We start from the raw sequence: 25,968 nt of genomic DNA, 5'->3' as shown, positions 1-25,968 counted from the left end.
GCAAATTGCAAAACTTTTCTGTAACACATTTTCGACATTTATAGATACCTCGGGGTTATCGAAACCTTGTGCGATTGAGCCAAATTAGAGCGTAGGTGCGAAGAACGAAGCTTGGCGCTGTGGACCAATGGTGAAGGCGTAGAAAATCCCGCACATTCTGCAACATAAATGGCATATGCCATTTCTTCCGGTGAGGAGAAGAAAATCAATGAGAAAAATGAGTTTCAACTGGTAACTACAAAGGAAGTGGAAATATAGAAAAAAGAGAATGTCCACTGCCACTTGGATTTAACCTGTTATTTCTCTCCCTCGGGTGTCTGGATTGACCATAATTAATTACACAATTTTTGATCCATCAAATCCCAGGCCGACGGGTCTTTGTTGCCTTTTGGTGAGGTCATCGTTTTGTGCTGGTTGCAACTCCTCATTTGCCTGTACACTTTGCTGTCAATTCTCATGGCGTCCTCAAATTTTGTGGAGGGAAGATTTATATTAACGAAATCACGTTTCATACTAACAATATCATAAGATAGTTTATCTTGAGGCACGTATCTATACGGAACATCATTTTAGTATATAAATAAATTGCTATCTTATATATGTATATAAAGAAAACTTGCAATGGCTCTTGGGGTTCACCACTTAGGATCAGAAGTAGTGGTTTAACTATGACCGTAATAGGAGCATATCTAGCAGTCTAGTAAGAGTGAAAGGTAGGAGCAGTACTAGTGGATGAAACCAAGACAGTACCAGTTTATTCAAGCAAGAATCGGAGTCAATTGCTTCTGGATATCAAAATGGGATCCTGAGCGGGGTGCTTGCTTTGGTACTGCTGGCTTGACTGTTTGTGCCTCTGGAATTGGATCTTCAATTGGGAATGAAACCGTGGATGTTGGTGATGGAACTAAGGTTGGGTCACAGGCTGTTAAGGGAATGTATGGGAACCACTTCTTATTTGTCTCATTTATTAATTACATCCATGACAAAGGCATATATCTTTTTCACCAAATTCATCATTCTCACAATAATAATATTTATCTACAATTTGACGTATAACAGTTATAGTCTTCGGGAAGTCGACAATAGTCGGTGGGGAGTTGGCGATAGTCGGTGGATTTAGATAGGAAGTTAATGACCCTCTATAAAACATTTGTAGATTTACTGGCTGAGTTTTGTATAAATTTTTGTCTTTTGTAATGCAATAAACAAGCTCTTCTCGAGTGTTCATATCTTTGTCATGGTACTAGAGCCATAGTCGTCATGGTACTAGGGCCATAGTCGAGTGGGCTCGAGAGCCAAGGTGTAAGCCTTAACTAAGAATGAGACCAGCAGGCAAGTTAAAGTATAGGTCGTGATTAAGGGGAGGTGTTAGAACAATAATCACGCCTTATGTATGACGACGATAATCGGCGATAGTAGATGGAATTAGATAGGAAGTTAATGACCCTCTGTAAAACCTTTGTAGATTTACCGACTGGGTTTTGTATAAATTTTGTGTTTTGTAATGCAATAAACAAGCTCTTCCTAAGTCTTCATATTTTTATCACAATGGTCCAGCAGGGCGGAGGAATTAGGGCTCCCAGGTGTATATGCTTATGAATGGGAGAGATACATTTCTCTATTATGCTCAACAGAGATTGTAATCACAGTACAACATGAAAATATGGCTTGGGATGGTACGTTAAAAAAGGGTCAGCCGATGGTGAAAGATATATATCACAGGTTTCCTAGGACAGAGAAGGATTTCATCTTCCACAGATGGTTCTAGGAAGTATGGAAATGGGAGTTGCCAAACAAAATCAAATGTTTTTGTTGGCTGGCAGTACATGACCGTGTGCTCATATGGAAGAACTTATAGCTTCGAGGATTTATAGGTCTTGGCATTTGTCATATGTGCACGAGGGGACCCGAAGATATTGATCATTTGCTTATTCATTGCCCATATGTTGTGGTTGTGTGGGATGGGGTACTTGATACATTGAACATCGCTCCAAGTAGACAAAAACATACCTTGGTATCTTATCTATATTATTAGTTCATATCACATCATCAACATTGAACCCTACCATTATACATCATTTGGTCCATCTGGCGCAACAAAACCGCTTGTATTTGAACAAAAAGGGGTTGTGGTTCGGGAAGATGTGATTAAGACAGTTGCATATTACAATGAAATTGGACCAACTAAGAGGCGCACTAATAGAAGATAGCGCAGGTTCAAAGACATTTGGAATGACTTTCTTGTGGGTTTTTTTTATGGGACATGTTCTCGGAGGGAATGTGGGCGTGGTGAATTCATAGTAAGAGAGCCAGCTAAATACTTCCATTTCTAGTGGGAGGGAGGACATGGAACTAAAAGTAGAGGTAAGATCATCCCATTATGAAGAGTACTTATAACGGCAAAATAGTTGTGGCTAGAGAAATCACAGGTATATAGAGATGCCAAGGGCACCAATGACTCGATCAAGGACTATACTCACTTTAATCCTCCCATACTATCACACTGGATGAAGTGTATCTGCAACTTGGTAAGTACCTTCCAATGTATACAATTTGATCATATATGTAGGGTGAAAAATATGATTGCAGATCTTTCCAAGCAAGGTGTCTCCAAGGAGCCTAGTAAGTTATACTTTTCAACTTTTGAACAAGGTGTCATGGTTAATGATAGCAACATTAACTATTCTTAAGAGAAGGATTTTTAATGTTTCTCATGGACTCTGTTATAAATTTTGGAGAGACATTTTGAAGAAAATATCTGATATAACAATGTAGTATATCTTGACACAACATCTAGGGATAATATGGATATATAAGTATAGAACGTGAGTTAGAAGGATAGTAGACAGATAGATATACATTTTTTTTTAGGACAATAGTATTTTGCGGTAAATGATTGTAAACATTGGAATTGTTACACGTATATGTACTCTCTTTTTTATCTATGAAAAATAAGCATTTTTTTCTATGGAAAAAATATATGTATTTAATTATTTAGTATATAAAAAAAATTGTTATCTCATATATGTATTTAGCATATAAAAAAATTGCTATCTCATATATGTATTTAGCATATAATTTATGTATATAATTTATGTGAATTATATATTTCAAATTTATGATTATAAAAATAATAAATATTTATTAGATTGTAAGCAAAAATGATTCAAAAATATTAACAAAATTAGAAAACTAAGTTATAAGCATAATATTATAGCTTGTTAAGGAAACTTTCAATCCTAAAAAATCAATGAATTTTATTTATTTTAATTAAATTTGAAATTTTAATTGATTTAATGATAAAATTTTGTTAATATTTAAGAAGATTGTTTTTTTTTACAATTTTCAAATTTACCAAATTGTATGATATTTTGAAAGAAACAAAAGAAGCCATGCAGAGATAATACTTCTCTTCTCCTCTCATATAATCTTCCATTATCATTTTCAGATGAATATGGATAATGGAAATAGAACCCCATGATGCCTTCTGTTGTTGTGATCTACAATCCTGAAAAGCCAAATTAAAATTCAAAGGAAAGGAACGTGTTTATTGTTGTGCCTCACACCTTCTACAAAGATCCATATCCCTATACATATAAAGTATCTGTTCTTCCTGCACCGTTTGCAAGAAAACATTGGTCCACTATGTCGGGAAAAAACTCTCTATCCTTTCTGCGTTTGCCCAAAAATAGGCGACTTAAACTAAATACCTCTCTGAGTGTTCACAGAAACTGTGCTCGACGTCCTATCCTGCATTTGATTATCCGAATGGTGCTTGTTCTTCAACTCTCAGTTACTTTTCTCTATGTGAGTTCATTTTCCTGTCAGATTTACGATAATTGAATGATGTTTGATTTCAAGGTATGAAGATTATTGTGAATATTCTCATCGGATCCGCCCCACCGGAAGATAACAAGTTTTTCCCATCTAACATTTATTTCTTTTTTAATTGGAAGTAATTTTGTTATTTTTCCATTTGTTTTTATGCAATTATTTTTTATTAATTAATTGAAATTTTAATATGAATGGTGTAAGACGGATTATGATCTTATTCTTGATGACCCTCCACCCCCTAACACTCGCACTATCTCCCTGGAACAGTTTGACTGCAACAGACCCTGGGCATACTTTGATGGGGCTGCACAAGAAGACGGATGTGGTGGGGGTGCTATCCTGCACATATCTGAGAGACATTCCTACAACCTGTCTATGGGTTTCAAAAGGGGCACGAATAACTTTGCAGAGCTATCTGCAGCTTATCATATCATTCGATTTGCTTTGGAGAAGAACTGCCATGCATTACAATTGTTTGGTGACTCTATGATTGTCTGTGATTGGTTGAATAGAGTATCTACTTGCTGGTCTTTCTCATTGAGACACATTCTTGAAGAGGCTTTAAGATTGATATCAAATTTTGACTATTTTTCATGTAAACATATCTACAGGGAGTGGAACTCAGAGGCTGACCGTCTTTCCAAAGAAGGCGCGATCCGGGAGCAGGGCATCTGGCTGATCAGCGAACAGATTGATGGCGAACTCTACCAGTACTATCACAGGCCTTTTATGGACATTTTGAATTAATGTTTGGACACTGATAACATAATTATTGTACATATTTCTTTTGTTGTTTATGATCTGATATGCGGATATATTATGACTGGCACAGTACATATTTTTGGTATTATCTCCCTGCGTGGACCATGATAATATTCATACTGCTGGTTTTTGTTATATTTTTGGACTCTTTTACAGACTCTGTCTAGACTACTACCTCCCTGCGTGGACTAGGGTAGTTGGTTTTTGCGGAAGCTGTGTCTATTGATAGAAATATCGGAATATGCTTATGCATCTACAAAATGTAATTTCTTTCACTAATGAAATTACGAATTTTCCATGGGAAAAAAAAATTGAATGGTGTAAGAGTTTAATTTTGTATTAAATTTCTAATAAAATATGAATATTATATTATTTAAAATATTAAAACTTTTATTATTTAAATCAATTTGAAATTAAGATTAAATAAAACATTTAAGGATATCTTCACTCATACATACAACAAATATGATAAATTAGATTTTTACAAAGGATATTCATGAAGATTATGATTTAAATGCTTTTTTTTATAATATTATTTTTTTTACATGAAAAACATGTAGAAAACATAACCTTCGTAGTTTTTCGAAAAACACCTCCCCATGTTAGAGTGTGTTCTTCGAATTTTCCAATCCAATAAACTCAGTGAGGCTATTAATGCAACAAATCAAGTAAGGTCTCTGGCTTCGTGTGCATGGATTATAATGTCGCCAACTTGCATACATAATCCTGAGGCTTCCTTCCCTTACCAAAAATACCACCTATTTTCTTCACATTCCATCTCGCAACCAAGAATTCCAAGATGTTAGCATAGTATCCTGCTGTGTACACACCTAATATTTGACCAACAGAAGAAAAGTGGTCAAACATATTACCATCCTGCCCATCATACATCAAATGTGAAGGCATTAAAACCTTTTTCCACATCATATCTTTAAAGGCAAGCATTGTGGTGTTAGGATCAATCTCATGAAAGGATTGGGCAAAGCATACGACACTCCGATACGAGATGAAGTTTCAGAGTAAACAACGGAAACACAACTACGACTATTGAAATAAACCATAAAAACCAAACATGAATTTATACAATTCAAACAACAAACTATGCAGCTACAGCTGCCTTACAACTACTCTGACTGTGTGTCTGGACTCTGCATCCAACTTCTAACCCAGATCAACTATATTTGTACAAAACTTAAGTCGGTTATTGCTCTTTCAATTCAAAAGGGTTATGGCGGTGATGGCTCTTCGAAAGTTGAACAAGTATGGCGGTGCGCCCCTTCAAGTCTAAGTAGGTCATGGCAGTGATGGTGAGGCGATGTACAATGTGGCGATGGCAGTGCATTTCCAGGGATAATTATTTCCAACACTCCCCCTTAATTATGACTGGAAACTTAACCATGAATTAACATAACTAAAAACATGCCTGCTGGTCTAAGTCTCAGCTAGGCTTACAATGATTCAAAAACTTTGACATCAACTCTTTTGCTCGATTTCTTTTTCCTTTTCTTCCAGATCTTGTATCCTCTGAACTACTTCATCTTTGTCTTTTTGTCATAGGTTCCAAATTTCAGTTTCTTCATTTGTTGTTGCAGTTCGTCCATCGTTAAATATTTGTTTATCATAAAAACATGGAAAATCATTTCAGGTTGTCCATGGATGTCTTCTACGTCTTCAAAAATTTGTTCGTATGTGGATTGTTGCCACATGTCATCTTCTATATTTTTCTCTACATCATCAATCTTCTAATTATCAATTTGCTGCAACATAAGTTCATAATAGAATTTTATCTCTTCAGGACTCTAGTACATGAAAATTTCATTTTCAGTATCAGCCATACTGTCTTCAATATTCATCACTGCAACTTCTATGCAGGGATCATCAATACATGGTTTTCAAGCCATGCTTCAAGGAACTTTAATTTTTCTTCATAATCATTCTTTGTACTTGCACACTAGAAATCAATGTTAGAATTAAAAATATTTGCAGAACCACATTGGTTCTGTTCCTTCTATGGCTTTTCCTTTCTCTTTATTTTCTCTTTCTCGGCTTCCTTCTTTGTCTCCGACTCTATTTCTGCCTCTATCTCTATCTTTGTATCTTCCACTTGGTTTTCAGACGCAAGTGAGATTCTATCACCAAATAAAAATGTATCAATAAGATGTCTCTGTTGGATCACATCCAACCATTCATCACTAGTGAATTGTTCTTCATCAAAATTATCATTAGGAATTTCAGTTGTTGGATCCACTAAGTTAATGGCTTCTCCATCAGCTCCTACTCGTAATACACCATCAACATTGTGATCCATTTTCAAGTGAGATTCACAAAATCCTTCATCTCTCTATAGATTCGCTACTACAGATCCATCTTCATTCTCATCTTCAAGAACTACTACAACAGGCTGAACAACACGACTATCTTCGACTTGATTACTCCCCCTTGCACCAAATTCTGCTTTGAGGATCTTCCATGCTTCATTGGAAGTTGTAGCTTTTGCTACCTTGCACAAAAATTTCTCATCCAATCCTTGTTTTATAAAATTTAATGCTAAATCATCACATACTTCATCATATGGGTTATTAGACCAATGTTCAATTAAGTCTTTAGCTCGAAGAAAAGTTAGCATTCTAATAACCCACAAATCAAAATATTTACCAGTAAACATAGGTGGTGGTAGCAGATCAAAGCTACACCAATCACCTTCGATTTCTTCTTTATCTTCTGCTAGACTTCTCAACCTCTTTTCTTTTCCCATTTGTTTAATGAAAACACTACAGGTTCCACGCTCTTTATCACACTGTCACTTCCAAACTCAAAGCTTCTCTGCCTTTGCCTTCTTTCTCTAGCTGCGTTCAACTTCACAACAAAGCATCTCGAAATCGACATATGCATGCCATTAAATTAAAATATATGGATGTCACATAAATCAACCTTCAAAACTATGTTAGACAAAATTCCAATGCGAGAGTAAATAGAATTTTATTCTAAATTCCTTCATTCATATGGTCACTTCCAAACTATATTACGAGGCCATTCGGAGTTGCAGATAAAATAATTCCAATGTCGTTATAATTAACTTTCCAATTAAGATAGGAAGACATCGATCTAAAGCTTCAACGCTTTAAAAACGCAAACTAAATCCAACTTAAGACTCAACTTCAGTTGTAAACCAACTGGGACTGAAGGTTACAACCATACTGGACTTAAGACACTGATTTCAACATGTTCTCCAACTTCTAGCAAGTTCAACATTCCATGCTTTAATATGTGTGAAATGAAACTAAATAAATTCTTCTTGACAATTCTTCTTGATATGGACGTAGCTCTACAGGCTCACGACTTTCTCAACGGGCAACGGGCCACACCATAGGAAATGAACTCCTCGCTAACTACTAAGACGTTGACCGCTCAAACACTGAACGATCCACATAGAATTTGTTCCCCTCGAGGTTACATACACCACCGCGCTCCAACTCTTACGCTGGTAAAAAACTCTGACACTGGCTCTTCTCACACTTTGTTGGCTGCTCCAGCTCCACACACAAGTCACGATGCTTGGAATACAAGTACAACACACACTTTCAGAGAATCGGAGAAATAGAGAACAACACGCACTTTCAGATAGCAAGGACTTCTGCCTGGTTGTGAAGGTGAGAATAATACAAATTGCTACAAAAGTTCACCCCGTACACAACAACTTTTTATTTTTTTTCCAGCTGTGAGCACACTATTATAACTTCAGTTGTCAACTTTGTCGTCAGCATTATTCAACTATAATCTAGTATGCAGTATGCTTATGCTACAACATCAATAAATCATTGAACTGAAGAACTCAAAATCTCCACCACCGACAATGACGTACAGTCGGTGATCTAAGTGGGAAAGTTGATAGCAAGCAAGTGGCCGTCGAAGGAAAGCTGAGGTAAAATCAATCCTTTATGATTAGACAAATGAATGTAGAGCTAAGTTTCTTGAGCTTTCTGGCTCGGATATGCTTTGCTCACCCTTGGCTCAATCCACGATGGTAAAAAAGCTTTAACTCATTAGCCACTTAATGTTAATAAGATAAGTAGAGCCCACACACAGTGAAACAAAAAAAATTCAAATGGAAAAACAAATATTTTTTATGCCAAAGCAAATAGAGGTTTAATATAAATTCCTTCCTTCAACGTGCAGATAAAATTGCTGAAAATTTTATAACATAAAAATGTCCCCTGTCACGCGGAATAAGTCGATCTTGCGGACAAGATAGACCTTCCTAGAATCTAAAGAAGACCTAATGACAAGCAAACCAACCAGACACTATCTTTCTCTAAATATGCTTTGATAAACAATAGCAAACAAGTGCTTTTAGGGCCTACCTTAGGTCCAATGCAAGCTTGTGGATGCCCTCGCTCCTTTGATCCAAATGAGCTCCTTTTCGCGAATCTGCAAACACAAACAAGGCAAACAAATTAAATAGCACCTGAAAAGCCAATTGCATAAAACATATTTAACATGAAAGTCAAGGAGTCCATGAAACAAATAACATAAGATACTTGTTGAGAAAAATGAGTTTGATTGTATTAATTCAAAAGAAGAAGAACTTTACAACCTTTGCCTTGACACTATACAAGCTCCTCCCAGGGTCCAGCAAGAAGTCTCCTCTACTTTGACAAGTTTCACTCACTCCCCAATGAAGCCAAAAATATGTGTGATCTCTCCTCTTAAGCTTAACTAGGAAGTCTTGATTTCACCAACATTTACCCTCAAAAATTTTCAGCTTCTAACCTCCCCAGCAACCAGCCCAATGCCTGTATTTATAGTGCAATGGAGGGAGGTTACTAGGTCCTCCTTCAAAGGGATAAAGCCCTCCTTCAAAGGGATAGCTCCTCTCATCAAGGGATTAGCTCCTTCTCTTTTGGGATGCATGAACCACCTCAGAGCGAACAATCCACGTCAAAATTCCTTCTAGAAACCTCTAGAATTAACCCAAAGTGATTTTTTTAAGATAAAACTTGTGCCTTTTGACTTTCACAGGGGTCCGCACCTACACAGTTAGGGACAGAGCGGGCAGGTCTGCAGTTTTTGTACACAGAAGATGCGGGACCGCAGGTGACCATGAGAGAAAGTGCGGAACTAGAGTTACATTGATTTTTAATGTCTTTCTCTCATTTCCAAAACTTGATTTGAAGAGCTGAGGTCTGAGACTTGCTTAGGAGGATAGTACAAGTGATGATAGACCCATACTAACTGCAAATTATCATGGTGACGATATTTTTGTGTAACAGATTGCCCCCTAAAGTGCGAAGTCTGTAGTAGATGAGGATTTCTTATCATTTAGGAAGAGTGAAGTACTTTATCATTTCGAGGATCATCTTGTGGAGAACCCGGTTGGAACCTGTAAAAACATTCAATGTAAGATATATATGAGATCATATCATTGCTGAGGTAGGCATTCCCATACTCAGATTAAAACTGACTAGAAAAACTAACTACTGCTCTGATATAGGAATGATCTTGTAAAACATCACAAATAAAGACTCATGTGGACACAGTATGGATGCAGCTATCTGTTTATGAATAGTCCATTATATAATGAATACAAAATTCCTCACAGCCTGGATTGTAGAAACTAGATCCAGGGTCTTCATTTCTACTTCCTGAAACAGTACGATTCTATCCATGCGAATGAATGTGTTGATGTCGAACATGGTAGAAACCACTTGATTACCAGTCAATGATGTAAACTGTTAACAAGTGTGAGAGAAACCACCAGTGATGTCAATGGCTCTCAAAGTACCCAATACAATCCATGAGATGCGAATAAATGTGTTGATGTCAAACATGTTACGGACTTTGATCGAAAGCCAATGATGTAAAATGTCGTCAAAGGCGAGAAACCTGTCATTGAGGCATGCAGACTTCAAGGTACTGACGATTCCTAGATCATCTTTCTAGATAATGAGCTGATGTCGATAGAAAGTGATCCGTCGTAGGCAAGCCCACAACACGAAATCATAGATCAAGTTGAAGAAATTTAGATGCAAGGATTGACTCAGGGATGGTCAAGATGGATGACAGATATTTTGCAGATGAATGGCTTATTGGCAGTGACCTCTTGAACACATAACGACACGACATATGGCTTGGTGACAATTGACCCAAAGTTAATATGCAGAAACCGGCTGAAGATTTTCAATGTGGTTTGATCAACTGTTAGGCAAAGGATTTCCCAACCCAAGTGAATAAAAGTGTCGTGTTCAAGAGTGGTTACAAAGTATGACAAACAGGCTCATTTTTCTCTCTTTTCCCCCACCATTTCTGGCAAGTACCTCTTTATTTTTAACAAGCTTGAGAAGGATAACATTTGCTTGATTATAAGCTCATCCTTCGGATGAGTCCAACTTAGTTTAAATTCGAACCCTAAGAAGGAGTGGTTCGTTCCTGTTTGTAATTAAACAGGTCCTTTACTGTGAAATTTTAACGAGTCCAGTATAGGAGAAACTCGGCATTTTTCAATTTTAGAGAGTCTGAAAAAACTTAAGAAGACTCCAGGGTTGACCTTTTTCGTAAATTTGTGTCTCCCAAGCCCAAAAAAGTATAAAATAATACTTGAGAGAACCGCTTGATCTTTTACGAACAAGGAGTACTTTTCGTCATTAGTGCCCTTGACCCGAAAAAGTAAAAAAGCGATTAATGACACGTCGTTTTATGACCGATATCGAATTGAAACGACAAAAATCCGGCAATCTTTTCACGTTTTTACGGTCGGAAAAGAGCTGTAAGTGGATTGTCTTTTAATTCCGTTTTAACGAGTTTAAAAGAAACACTCAGCAATCTTTTCATGTTTTAGGAGTCAGAAAAGAGCTTAAAGATGATTCTACATGTTTTTTCGTCGAAAATGATAGATTTTGCCTGAATAATCCTTTATTCTGCACAAAAACACAAACATTACTCATACCTGTTTGAAATGGATAAAAACGTCGCAAAATACCTTTTCAAAGTGAAACATAAACAAATTTGCAATTTATTTACTCAAAAAACTTATAAAAAGGGCCTTTGTCAATTCATTTTTACCGTTTGAATTTGGGTGAGAAAATAGTGCTTTTGCTCAGAAAACTTCCCGTGAAGATTGCGGAAAATCCAACCGTCGAAATCGAACGCCGTCTTTTCCAGGTAATCCACATCATCCCACTCTTCATTTTTAACCGTTTAATTTTTGTTTTAGTCCTTTATTTCATTTTTGGGAGGGTTTTTAGGCACAAAACCCGCGTGCGGGGGCCCGCAGGTTTACCATTGCGGGCCTGTGGACCCCGACTTTTTCTCCATTGGGAAAAAGCTCGGGGTCCGCACCTTCCGTGTAGACGAAGTGCGGTCCCACACACTGTGTCTAACTTGGAGGGTGCGGTCCCCGCCGCAAGGGTTTTTAACCCAAAAATTCTCAAAAATGGACCACACAAAATATTTTCTAGCATTTTAATTTGTCTTCATACTTGATGCAGAGAGTACATCATGCTAGATTGGCGTGAACGAGAGCATGAGGACGTGGATGCTGCCGCATGGAATCATCAGCCTTCACTTGATGCTTTGAGGGCGTGTGGCTTGTACAAACTCTGGGCCATTCTTGGCATGAGGGCTCAGGTGGATTTCTTACAGTGGCTGGTTGACAGATGGAGCATACAGGACCAGTGCTTTTTCATTGGCGGCCACCAGCTCGAAATCGAGCTGGCGGACATTTATTTCTTGACTGGTTTGCCTAAGAGAGGTGAAGACTTGACTCTGCACGGGACTAGGCCAGGTGGCCAGTCTGTCGATAGCCTCCAGCTAGAGTACTGCAACAGCCAGGCTAGAGACAAAGGGATAGACATAAAGACAATATCCCGTCCTGAACTCATGGTGATTGCATTCACTGTCACCAGACTTTGCGGAGCTGCCGCATTACATATTGCCACCGGATCCCAGATGCGTATGGCAATTGATTGCTTTCGAGGCACCATCTTCAACTGGTGCGATGCTGTGTTGGCCAATGTGAAAGGCCAACTGACCAGGGCCAAGAACAGACGACTAAAGACCTTTGGTTATGGGGCTTTAGTCGTGAGTTTTGGCCTGGAGAGGGTTCCTATGCTGATCCCACAACACCTTACTGTTGGAGCTGGGCTTCCTCGAGAGCCCAAACTGATGCGATGGGTTGCAGTCATGGCCCGTCACCCGGACGAGAGGACAGAGGTTGCTTGATTCAAACCTAAGTATTTCCAATGGCTGGAAAACCAGGTCTTTTCTATTCAGGACTTCCCTTACGCTGGGATAGATTTTCGTGGTGACCCAGACATGGTTCTTCCACCAGGAGAGCAGTGGGATGACTCAGGTAAAATCATTTTCAACATTTTTCTATTTTAATTTTTTGTTATTTTTTCATCGTCTCAAAACTGATAGTAGAAATTTCAAATGCAGATGTGGGTCCACAGCGACCAACTGCTCTCCGGCCTTACGAGAGGAGGCAACCAGTTGCACCCGTGCTAGCCCCACAGGACGAATCAGCAGAGGTTTTGGCCGAGTTGGAGGGTCATTTCGAGCGCTTGACAGGAGATATTCTGAGACCACTATAGACGACATTCCTCGTCAACTTCAGCGCTATGTGATTGGAGTCCCGGGACCTTTTAGGAGGTTCCTTTGCAAGGTGGCCCGTGCAGTGGTTTCTTATAGAGATCATCACCAGTGATAGGATGATCGCCTATTGTGGGCACATATGACATTTTTGTTTTTTGTACTTATCATTTTTGCAGATCATAAGGTGTTTTTCAACCTATGATCGAGGACGATGTATTTTTTGACACACTCCTATATATATATATATATCACTATTACCGGCTTATCCTGTAAATCATGTTATGGAATGGTTTTAAATTTACCTGTATGATTATTGCAAATGTCTATTTAACATTCGAGAAGCAATTGCATCTGCTAATGTATTTAAAGACCTTGGAATATGCTGATATTCAATATAATCAAATTAACGTTCCAAGAGACGCACTCTCAAAAATAATCTTAATAACGCTGGATTTCTAATCGCATACACTCTATTAAGTTGTAATACAACGAGTTCAGAATCTAACCTCACTATCAAACTCCGAATCCCAAATGAAATAGAATCAAACAATAACTCAATCACTGCACTATACTCGGCAATGTTGTTCGTTGTTTGACCGAGGCTTACCCCATGCATAGATACTAACTCGTCAGAGGGCGAATAGATAACCCAAGTTGCGGAAGAGATGTTCCATGTATTACGACAAGCACCATTAGCGAAACCAATGTATGTTTGGAGAGGCATCGACATCTGCAATATCAAGAGTAAAACCAAGATAAGCAGGAATAATGACGAAAAAAACACTCTCTAAGCTAAGCACACTATCTAAACTAAAACACACCAGCTAGAAAGAAAAAACCATCCTAACAAAAAATCTCCATACCCATTCTTTTAAGCATAATACCTCTTCAAGTAAAGGCCATTTCTGGGTTTACCCAAAGAGTCCCCGTCAAAGTCTACCAATTCATAAGCCCCTTTGGCTAGCTTTCGCTTAACAATATAGGGACCATGCCACATAGGAACGAATTTTCCAGCGCCTAATTTATCATTAGCTTGATCGTAAACTAAGACTAGATCTCCTTCTGAAAAATTTTGAGGGGTTACATTTCGATCATACTGAGCTTTCATTCGTTTTGCGTGAGTCTCGATCGCCAATGCAGCATCACGTCGATTCTCATCTAATTGAGCCAAGTATAACAAACGCTTTTCCTCTTCGGAAGTGGCTAGAAGTAACTCGATGGCCATTTGCAGTGACGGGATTTCACATTCAATGGGTAACACAGCTTCCAAACCATAGACTAGTTGGAAAGGAGTGAACCCTGTTGATGTTTTTACTGAAGTTCGGTATGCCCAAAGCGCTGAAAATAGCATGTTGTGCCAATTCGATCGATGAATCCCAATGATTCGTCAGATCATGATAACTAAAACTTTGTTGATGGATTCAACCAGACCATTCGCTTGTGGATAATAAGGGGTTGAACTATCGTGACGTAAACCAAGCTGGCCTGTAAGTTCGGTCATCATAACGTTTCGAAAATGGTGCCCATGATCAGTGATTATCACTTGGGGGACACCAAACCTAGCAATTATATGATTGAACACAAAAATTGCAGCTGTCTTGCCGTCTGCCTCAAATGTAGGCATCGCCTCGGCCCACTTAGTAAAATAATCTACCGCAAGGATGATATACGCATGCCCCCCGGCCGAGTGAGGGTTACATGTAATAAAATCGATACCCCATTTGGCAAAAGGACCAACGACAATTATAGGGTGGAGAGGAGCAGGTGGAGCGCGCATCTTACGATAAAAAATCTAGCAGTTGTGGCATTTTCGGACCGCCGTAATACAATCTTTAAATAAAGACGGCCAGAAGTAGCCAGCGCGCAATATCTTTTGGGCTGTGGAAAACCCAGACATATGACCGCCACACGCTCCAAAGTGACAGTCATTTAGAACCCTTTCAGCTTCTTCGTGAGTTAAGCAACGTCGAAAAACAGAGTCCACCCCACGACGATAAAGAGTATCTCCAATAATCCTGAATTGTTGGGACTGGAAACGAATCTTTCGACGTTCTGACCATGAAATTTCTGGCCGAAAGGATTAGGTCTGAAGATAAACGATGATATCCCCATACCACGGATCTAAAGTGTTGATTAGAAACAAGGATTCGTCCGCAATGGGCTCCTCCGCCACAGTTTCCGTGTCAGCACGCAGGAAGTCACACATCAACTCTGCAAAAGCTAAAGATTTCTTAGACTTAGATTTCTCAAATTCCAAGTCGAACTCTTGCAGAATAACAATCCATTTAGAGTACTTGCCCCCTAGCAATTGCTTGGTCAAAATGTAGATCATAGGGTTGCAATCAGAAATTACTGTAGTTTTACGTAGTAAAATGTAGTGACGAAAACGTTGGACAGCTTGAACAGATGCCAATGCCAATTTCTCCACATGTGAGTATTTTAGCTCAGTTGGATTTAAAGTTCGACTAAGGTAATATATCACATGTTCAGTTCCTGATTCATCTTCCTGAACTAAGACTATTCCAATGGTGGAATGAGAGGCGACGAGATACAAGAAGTAATCCTGGTTGTAGTTGGGAGGATGCAACAACGGTACATGGGTCAACGCGTGTTTGAGTGCATCAAAAGATTTTTGAGCTATCTCATCCCAATAGAATGGAATATTCTGCTTCAACAACCAGGTAAAACCCTTTGTAACCTCGGCGTAGTTAGGAATGAATCGTCGTAAAAAGTTTGCTTTCCCCTGCAAACTTTGGAGTTGGCAAAGACTCGAAGGAGGAGGCAATTTGATGATAGCTTCGACCTTCGAGGGATCAACGCGAATGTCGGCTTTCAAAACTACAAACCACAGTAATCGACCCGTTTCTATACAGAAGACACATTTGTATCGATTCAGCCGAATCCGATAATGCCTACACCTCATAAAAATTGCTCGTAAATAGACGAGGTGATTAGCTCGATGTAATGAATGAGCAGGCAAGTCATCGAGATACAGTTGCACAATGTGTTTGATGTCATGAAACGCATAAGACATCGCCCTTTGAAAAGTTGCTCCGGAATTCTTAAGCCCAAAAGGTAATTTGCAATAAGCAAATGTCCCCCATAGACAAATGAAAGCCGTTTTTGGTTGATCGGCAGGTAGAATATTGATTTGATTATATCCGGAAAAACCGTCCATAAAGGAAAATATTTCGTTGTCGGCACAATCATCAATGATTTGATCGATATAGGGAGTTGGGTAATTGTCCTTTGGACAGGCTCGATTAATGTCCCTATAGTCGATGCATATTCTTATTGTTCCCTGCTTTTTGTTAACCGGAACAATATTCGATACCCAATCCGTTAACGGGATCGGATAAATGAAACCTGCTTTCAATAATTTTTCAACTTCTGCTTTAATTGCAGTAGCTTTTCGTGGGTGAATCTGACGCAAACGTTGCCGGACGGGTTTAGCGTGTGGGTAAGTCTTGATTTCATGAACAACAATCGCGGGATCAATTCCTGGAATTTCCTCATAGGACCAAGCAAACACGTCGCGGAATTCTTGAAATAGGGCCTTATATCACTGAATTTCATCATCTGTACACGAGGAACCTATATGAATGTTCTCAACAATTCCGGGCTTAACCGAAATGTCAATAGGAATAGTTCGAGAGATGTTTCCCAAATTTAACTCTGAATCAGGATGTTTCATTGGATTTTGAGGTTCCTTGACATATTCAGTTGTAAAAACTGATGAGAAATCATTTTCAAAACGATCATCCTCAGGTAAAAACGAAGATCTGTGATGGAGATCTTCCCATGGTAAATCATCCACACATAGGATTTCACGAATTTTCTCATCAAAGTGAACAAGTTCAGAAAATGTAGTTAAATCCGAGGTTGATGTGAAAAGTGATTCCTCACGGACCACATTCATTAAGTCATTTTCGGTTGAACATGGGTCGGCAAAAGACTGCACGGCTTCATAGGCAATTTCATATGGACTCAAAGGCATGGTATTACCAAATGAGTCTATCTCAGATTCAGAAGGGACAATCCAAGGATCATCATAAATAATGGTGTCTGATGTAATCATATGAATGGTTGCAAATGAATATGATGCGTTGATTGGAGGAAAAGGAAAAGTTCCCAGTAAACCGACATCTTTAACTAATCCTACTCCAACATCCTTATATGGGATAGTTGTTTTACCGACATGCTGAATACTCTCCGAAGAGGCTGGGTCGGATGAAAAGTAAACCAGCTGGTCTATTGTTACGATCTTTCCATTGTGTGGAAACTTTATTACTCGAAAGACCGATGAAACGACCGCTGTCATAGCGTAAGACCCACTTCGACCCAAGAGAAGGTTGTAATATAGAGGGGCATCAACCACCTCCACATCTAGATTAACGGTTTTTCCTTCAACCCCTATAGGAAAATCCTGTAGAATGCCAAAAGGATGAAACCCACGATCATCAAAGGCCTTTAGAATCGTCGGGGATTGATTTAGCGAAGGAGAACCAAGCGATCTCCAACACTATATCGACATAATACACGTTGAGGCTCCCTCATCAATTACAGTCCGATGAATAGGCCTGTTCTTGACTATCACTGGAATCTGGAAAGCCATTTGATGAGGCAAACGCGGTGTACTATTTTCTAGATCGAATATTATTAGGTTCGGGTCCTGAACATCAACAGCTCCTATAGTCGACAAAAGTAATTTACGTTGTGCTGGACATGATTGCAGCACTTCCAAAGCCGACATTGCTGAGGGTGAAACAGCTAAATCCTCAACAATGTTATAATTCTGAGCCGCTCTCGCATGTGGATTGAAAGCTGACTTTCGAAGTATACCCTTGGCAGGCGGTTTGATTACCAAGTCTGGATTAGGTTTCTCGATCTATAGTGGATCGGAAACGGGAGCTGAGGTTGATGGATTAGAATGAGAAGATTCTGCTTCTTTACCATCAACAGGACTCTTACTACCATAATCTTGCGATCGAGTCGCAATCCTAACATGGGACATCATCAGTATGGGTTCTTCATTGGCACTCGAGGATGAACCTATCATCTTACTGTCTTGAGCCGGAAAAGGATCCTTCAAAACAGCAGGAGTTTGGGAACCCTTGACAATTTTCGCAACCTCTACACGATGAGGGCAGTCTCTTGTAAAATGTTCATCGTTACAAATGAGACAAGGATAACGAGGTTTGCGCTTTTCATCATTGGATTCCACCTTTTCAGGTTTCTCCTTTGAACTTTTGTTCGTTTTATTCTTCTTCTTTCCTTTCTTCTTCCCACCAGATTTTGATTTGGCTGTAGATGACTCTACAACGTGAATATCGGCAGAGATCTCTGCAGAAGAATCTCCTGTTGGGGAATCAGGCAAGGTTATGATAGGGGAAGAATTCTTGGAAGACTTCTTCTTACTTTTAGTGTTAATCGTGCCAATCATACCATCGGCGGCATGAGATCCCGAAGGAGCTGCAGTGATTTGATTTTGCTTGGGAAGATCGGGGATTTTTTCGTGTAACGTAGCCGACTGAGTATAGACCAAGTCAAGGTACTGTGCTTGAGCAATGACTTGCTCCTCAGTAACAACTCCGGCTTTAGCAACATCTTCAGTGATCTTTGGCAACAAAGATTTTACAAACCACACAGCCAAGATTTGATCCGGAATAAATACCTTCACTAAACGTCGTCGACGTCTCCACTCATGAATATGATCTGAAATGTAAGTGGATGTCGATTGTTTTAGCGAAGTTAACAATTCCGTGCCATTGTCATATCGGACTGGCAACTGAAAATGAGTTAAAAACGAGGTAGCTAACTGACTAAAATTATAAAAAGTGCCTCGCAGTAACTCAATGTACCACTTGGCTGCGAGACCAATTAGAGTGCGCTGGAAAAGTCTAAGACGGATTCAATCATCTGTAATGGAGTTAGACACACACCAGAGGTAGTAATTCATCACATGGTTCGACGGGTCCTCTCCTGATTTACCTTCGAACTTGGGAATGTCACTGGGCAACTTATTTGGCATTGGCGGCCAAAACGGAAGATAATTAATGGGATCATTCGTTAGGCGGGATAAGTCAGGTAAGTCCAAAGTTGCGATAAACGGTAACTGCCGATTAGGATCCCTAAAACTCTGGGTCATGAGACCAGCCCTAGGAGGAGGATATCCATGATAACTAGGAATAGGAATCGCGTTCGGGATATTGTATCCTCCCGAAAAACCAGGATGAACCGGACCGTACTGGGGTTGTTGAGGTTGTTGATAAGTGTACCCAAGGTACGGTTGATACTGATAAACTGGTTGCTGCATAGCAGGACCGAATTGGTACTGTCCCTGGTACGGTTCATAGGTGAATTGTGGTTGACTTGTGACAACCGTACTTAAACCAGGTTGTCCTACAGGCATCTGAACCGAAGTTTGAATCGTAGATCCAGACAGTGGTAAAGATGTCTGAGGAGTAGATACAGCAACAATAGAAACCGGAGCTGTCGATACTCCAGAAGTAGGTGGGGTAGATTGAACAGATGTTGCGGCAGTTGCAGCAGTCGTTTGAGGCGGAGTACGAGGTGTACTAGGCCTAGGCTGAGAAACTACCGAAGGTACAGAAGTTTGAATGTTAGACTGGACTGGTTGCTGGGGTGAACTAGAAACTAAGGGTTGTCCAGTTTGAGATGACAACTGTACACTTGGCTGCAACACCTGTTGGGTTTGCGATGGATCCCACACTATATTCATTCCGGGATACTGACCCATAACTGGTTGAGAATACTGAGGACCATAACCGGGTTGAGGGTAGGATTGATAATTGAAAGGTACATTTCCCATTCCTTGAACAAACGTTTGACCTTGGGGTGGTTGGAAACCTTGGTTCGAGTATTGACCTTGGGGTTGATACCCTTGAGGCACATACTGATACTGGGGTTGACCTTGAGGTATAAATTGATACTGGGGTTGACCTTGGGGTACATATTGAGTCTGGGGTTGACCTTGAGGAACGTACTGTCCCATAGGTATGTACTGTCCTTGAGGTTGCCCCCCAGATGCAAATTGTGTACCTTGAGGTTGCCCCCCAGGCGTTAATTGAGGCTGCCCCCCAGGCAGTAACTGGCCACCTTGAGGTTGAGGATTGGGAATAGAACCTGACATCATAAGAATGTCTTCTATGCTCAATGGCTTAATACCATTGCTTCCAGTTAATAACCCTTGATCAATGGGTTGAGGAGATGCTCCCGAAAAAGTACCAGAAAGTGACTGATACCCGGAGGGAACAGAAGGACCGTTATACAAAAAAGATTCGGGTGATTGAGTAAACATGGATGATTGTCCTGCCATATTGACGGGAGTATAAAAACCTCTAGGTGTTGGGTGATAAGGAGCACGAGGTGGTAAAAAACTTAACCCTGAGTTTTCTAGAAAATTAGTCAAAGAAAGATACCAAGAACTACTCCTAGGTGGACTGTAAAAAATTGATTCACGCTCCCTTAGTTCAATAACAGGTTGATTTTCAGGGATAGGGATGCCTACTTCTTCCGAAGCAAGTTCTTCAATAGCAATAAGTCCATAAGGAAGATCTTGGGTGATTACTCTTTCTACCCTAGGTGAACCAGGACCACTAGAAGTTGGAGAAACAAACCCCGATGTCGGAGTAGCAGCAAATTCACTTTCAGGCTCGGATATTTCAGGTTCTTCACCTATATCACTAGTAGATGAAAAGCTACCAGCGATTTCGGAGACAGACACTGACTGTGGATTAAACTCTGCTACTAATGGTTGAAAATCAGGATGTACTATTAAAGAAGATTCTCCTTCCTCAGGTGACCCAACTCTATTGTCTCTAGGAGTTACAAGGACTTTCAAGCCTTCAAGCTGGCTAGGTACTTCCTCAGGAGGTTGGCCCCGAAGTCTACGATACCTCCTCAGTAACTCAACCACGTTTATTAACTCAAGAGACTGGCCCCGAAGTCTACGGGACTGCCTTGGTAATTCAGCCACAGTTAAAGATTTTTAACTAATTCACACACAAACAAAGTAAAATCTCAATGAAAAGCACCTAAAGTCTCTAGAGAACCAAACAAATTTGAATCACACGCCTAAAGAGTCTAGGAGATCAAACACACACAAACAGTAACTTTCCGTACCGAAAACACTAGTTGGTGATGAAATCCAACATCGCAGAATTCAATACAGAAATGGCGGTTGGAACAGTTACCCCGGCAACCTGCTTAATGAATAGACTGGCACAAGTTCCTCCACTTAACCGTCTCGAGTGAAGAGAACCCCCCAGAAAATCCAAGTGAGTCTAGCCGACGTCTGCTCCAGGTACCGTGGGATCTTCCCACCACTGTCACCTTAGGAAGAGTCCTAAAGAATATGGCCACTAAGGTTACCAACTGAGACAAATACACCTAGGGGAACAGTCTACGATCTGATATGCACGCAAGGGCAGAGTAGCAAGCTCAATCCCCTTGAAGGCTCCTTGACATAATCCAAGGTTTACCAACAAGTGACCCCAGGTTCCTCGACAATGGTTAATCCGAGGTTTACCGTTTTTAATACGTGAATATCTGGCGTCATTCCCAATGAGGAAGGATTGATTCCCACATTGGTTCGGACACGATCTAGTGCTTCTCCTTTAAGAGGAGCTTTCCCAGAGCATAAATGCAACAATTGGATTTCTTCCCTACTACAAGATACAACTACTTGTTTGTTTTTACTGTCTTGGAGAGTTAATTATTCTCCTACTCCAAGACACTAGCCTAAGCTAAGTTGGTGTATCAGAGCCCTAGAAATAAAAATGTTACTAGGTGAATTTTACTTTAAGCGTTAATTTTAGTGGTTTTTGTTTAAGTCCAAAGGTGCAGAGATGAAACTCGTGGTATGAAGACTCGACTCAAAATCACTAAAAAATGAACCTAAGATGATCTAAACAATCTTTTTCTCTTCGATGAACTTCTAAACTAAGAAAGAGTTTGAGAATGCAAATACTTTGTAAACACAAATCTTTCTCAATTAAACAAATTAAAAGAAGAGCTTTTCCTTTCCAAAGCACTCAAAAACGAGACAACTAGTTATTTCACAAAAATTTCCCTTTTTCGTTTCAAAGCATTCAATCACTACAAAAAACAAACTTTTTCCAAAAGAGATTTTTATATTTTTTAATAAAACACTCAAAACTAATGAAAATGACTAACTTTGAGAGCTACAAACTATAAAAACCTATTTGAAGTCAAAGCCTACTAAAAGTCTTTTTTAAGGATGTTTTACTTAGCTAGATGTAAGCTAAGGACTAATTTATGCAGAATCACAAATAAGTCAAGAACAACCAATTTTGTTTTCTTTTTGAAAATGAAAATCCAAACTTTCAAACACAAGCTTTTCGAAGTTTTGTAAAGAGAAAACTCAAAGCGGATTCCTCAAACAAGGGGAGATTTCATCAATGGTCAGACTCATAAGAAGGCTGGTAGACACTAAGGTGATCTGAAGGTCCTACAGCTTCTAAGTTCAGAGCCACTACACAACCACAACGAAAAACAAACCCAACAAGCAAAACTCCTAGGAAATTCACCTAAAACCCTAACACTAACGAAATCAATCTAAGGAAAGCTTCTGACAAGTTATATGCAGGTCTGGGCAGTGGATAACAATTTCTAAACACAAACTAAGCTGACTAATAGAGGAAATCTTAGGGTTTTCAAAATTTTGACAGGGTCCGCAGGCCCACAGTTGGCACAGGTGCGGTCCCACTCTGTGCTAAAAGCCAAGCTGCGGGTAAGTACGCACTGTGTCAAACGGCTAGGGTGCGGTCCTCTCTCAAAGCTATGAAAAACGAAAAATAACCCTGGATCTACAAACTCTACCCATTTTTACACACAACAAGCCAAAAACAGAAACAAAAATAGAGTTTCTCAGGTCAAAGTAAAAACAAGGAAAACAATCAATTCCCCAGTGGAGTCGCCATTTTGTCACGCGGAATAATTCGATCTTGCAGACAAGATAGACCTTCCTAGAATCTAAAGAAGACCTAATGACAAGCAAACCAACCAGACACTATCTTTCTCTAAATATGCTTTGATAAACAATAGCAAACAAGTGCTTTTAGGGCCTACCTTAGGTCCAATGCAAGCTTGTGGATGCCCTCGCTCTTTTGATCCAAATGAGCTCCTTTTCGCGAATCTGCAAACACAAACAAGGCAAACAATTTAAATAGCACCTGAAAAGCCAATTGCATAAAACATATTTAACATGAAAGTCAAGGAGTCCATGAAACAAATAACATAAGATACTTGTTGAGAAAAATGAGTTTGATTGTATTAATTCAAAAGAAGAAGAACTTTACAATCTTTGCCTTGACGTTGTACAAGCTCCTCCCAGGGTCCAGCAAGAAGTCTCCTCTACTTTGACAAGTTTCACTCACTCCCCAATGAAGCCAAAAAGATGTGTGATCTCTCCTCTTAAGCTTAACTAGGAAGTCTTGATTTCACTAGCATTTACCCTAAAAAATGTTCAGCTTCTAACCTCCCCAGCAACCAGCCCAATGCCTATATTTATAGTGCAATGGAGGGAGGTTACTAGGTCCTCCTTCAAAGGGATAAAGCCCTCCTTCAAAGGGATAGCTCCTCTCATCAAGGGATTAGCTCCTTCTCTTTTGGGATGCATGAACCACCTCAGAGCGAACAATCCACGTCAAAATTCCTTCTAGAAACCTCTAGAATTAACCCAAAGTGAGTTTTTTAAGATAAAACTTGCGCCTTTTGACTTTCACAGGGGTCCGCACCTACACAGTTAGGGACAGAGCGGGCAGGTCTGCAGTTTTTGTACACAGAAGGTGCGGGACCGCAGGTGACCATGAGAGAAAGTGCGAAACCAGAGTTACATTGATTTTTAATGTCTTTCTCTCATTTCCAAAGCTTGATTTGAAGAGCTGAGGTCTGAGACTTGCTTAGGAGGACAGTACAAGTGATGATAGACCCATTTTGACTGCAAATAATCATGGTGATCATATTTTTGTGTAACATCCCCATCTACTCAACAATTGAAATTTCTCCAAATTTAAAAAAAAAAAAAAAAAAAAAAAAAAAAAAACATTCTCAAAAGGCCTTCAAACATGGAATTTGAAAACTAATTCTACATAAAATCTACCCATCAAAAACTAGCACTATCATGAGAGAATAGTTTACAACATTGGTAGTTGTGACTTATGGCAGATTTATCTCTCTTCTTTTGACTCCTTCAAAATTCATGATGCCCCCTCGAGACACTGCACACAGGCCTCACAAATCTTCTGCATAATATTGGAGCTCTATTCGACCACGCTCAGCAATGGATCCTCACAAAATAAATTCTACTTCACTCTCAGATTCGAGCACTGCACAACAATTACGATTTCAGTGCAACATTAAACAACTCCAGCTATTTCAGTCACAAGCGCTCTGCACAATAGTTATGTTCATCCTCACAAAGAAATGAATCGTAGGGACACATAAATGGTTTCTCACCAAATCTCAGGGAATAAAGACTTCCAACGAACTCCAAACTGGCTCCGATACCAAATGAAGGGATTGGGCAGAGCACACAATGCTCTGATACCATATGAAGGTTTAGAGTAAATAGCGGAAACACAACTGCGACTGTTTAACATGAATTTATACAAGTCAAACACCAAACTATTCAGTTACATCTGCCTTACAACTACTCCAACTGTGCGTCTAGACTATGCATCCAAATTCTAACCCAGATCAACTATATTTATACAAAACTTAAGTCGGTTACTTCCCCTTCAATTCAAAAGGGTTATAGCGGTGATGGCTCTTCGAAAGTTGAACAAGTATGGTGGTGCGCCCCTTCAAGTCTGAGTAGGTCATGGTGGTGATGGTGAGGCGATGTACAATGTGGTGGTGACAATGTGTTGTGAGGAGTAATTATTTCCAACATCTCAGACAACTTTTCTACAATTTTTGTGTATGCAGGTCTCATGGCGCTTCTCATCTGCAACAATAGTTCCACATATTTGGGCCAACTTCAAGTCACCATATCCTTTAGCAAATCTTGTAGTGTTGGCATGTGATACAAATGTTTCTCTTTCCTAGAATGAAGTGTATAATAATCTAAGATAGGGACTATGTTTTATGGCCAGATACTAAACAGTTGTAAAAGCTGAAGTCAGAAAATTCTCATTCAACGACGAAAATACCTTGCAGAAAAGCTTCGACATCCAATATGTCTAGTAAAAAATAGAGTGAAATCCTGCATCTTGTCACTACCAACAGTAAACATAACAAAATTACTTTGAGAAAATGATTGAAACTGACACATGGTACCATTCCCTACCCAATAAGATATTGTATGTTTTTTTCAATCTTCTTCATGTCCACTCGGCCACAAAAGTAAAAATATTTATGAAGAAGATCACCAAGTCTATTCCTTTCGGTTGTCTACATACATGTCCATGCTGCCCAAGAAGTGGGACTGGCACCGGTCTCATCTCTTACACCATCAAATGTGTTTAGCATAGTCTCGTAAGTAGGTAATGTTTCCTCCATAATCATGTCTCCTACTAGACCAACTAAATAGTCATTCGACAATTCATGGGACCGCTCCCTCAATTCTTTAACTTGGTCAATGAAACCCTTAGATGACATCAGGCAACAAACCTTGCGCCATCCTTATCTCGATTGCTAGTTCCCTGAATATTTTGGAATCAGACGGACATGGGGGTGGTCAATTATTTGACCGTGCCAATGTTTGTCAGATTCCCGAATATTCGGGGAATCAAATAT

The 25,968-nt window shown here is 39.5% G+C and overlaps 1 pseudogene; it reads right to left on the bottom strand.

Moving 5' to 3' along the window:
- Window positions 1–5,292: 5,292 nt before the first annotated feature.
- Window positions 5,293–25,737, bottom strand: LOC149178647 (stearoyl-[acyl-carrier-protein] 9-desaturase 5, chloroplastic-like; annotated as a pseudogene).
- Window positions 25,738–25,968: the final 231 nt, after the last annotated feature.

Source organism: Pinus tabuliformis, chromosome 4_1 (assembly GCF_031772625.1).
Source record: "Pinus tabuliformis cultivar Carrire ecotype Pingquan chromosome 4_1, CPIR1, whole genome shotgun sequence".
Taxonomy (NCBI): domain Eukaryota; kingdom Viridiplantae; phylum Streptophyta; class Pinopsida; order Pinales; family Pinaceae; genus Pinus; species Pinus tabuliformis.
The sequence above is the reverse complement of the archived record's forward strand: the minus strand, read 5'-3'. Positions and strand labels throughout refer to the sequence as shown.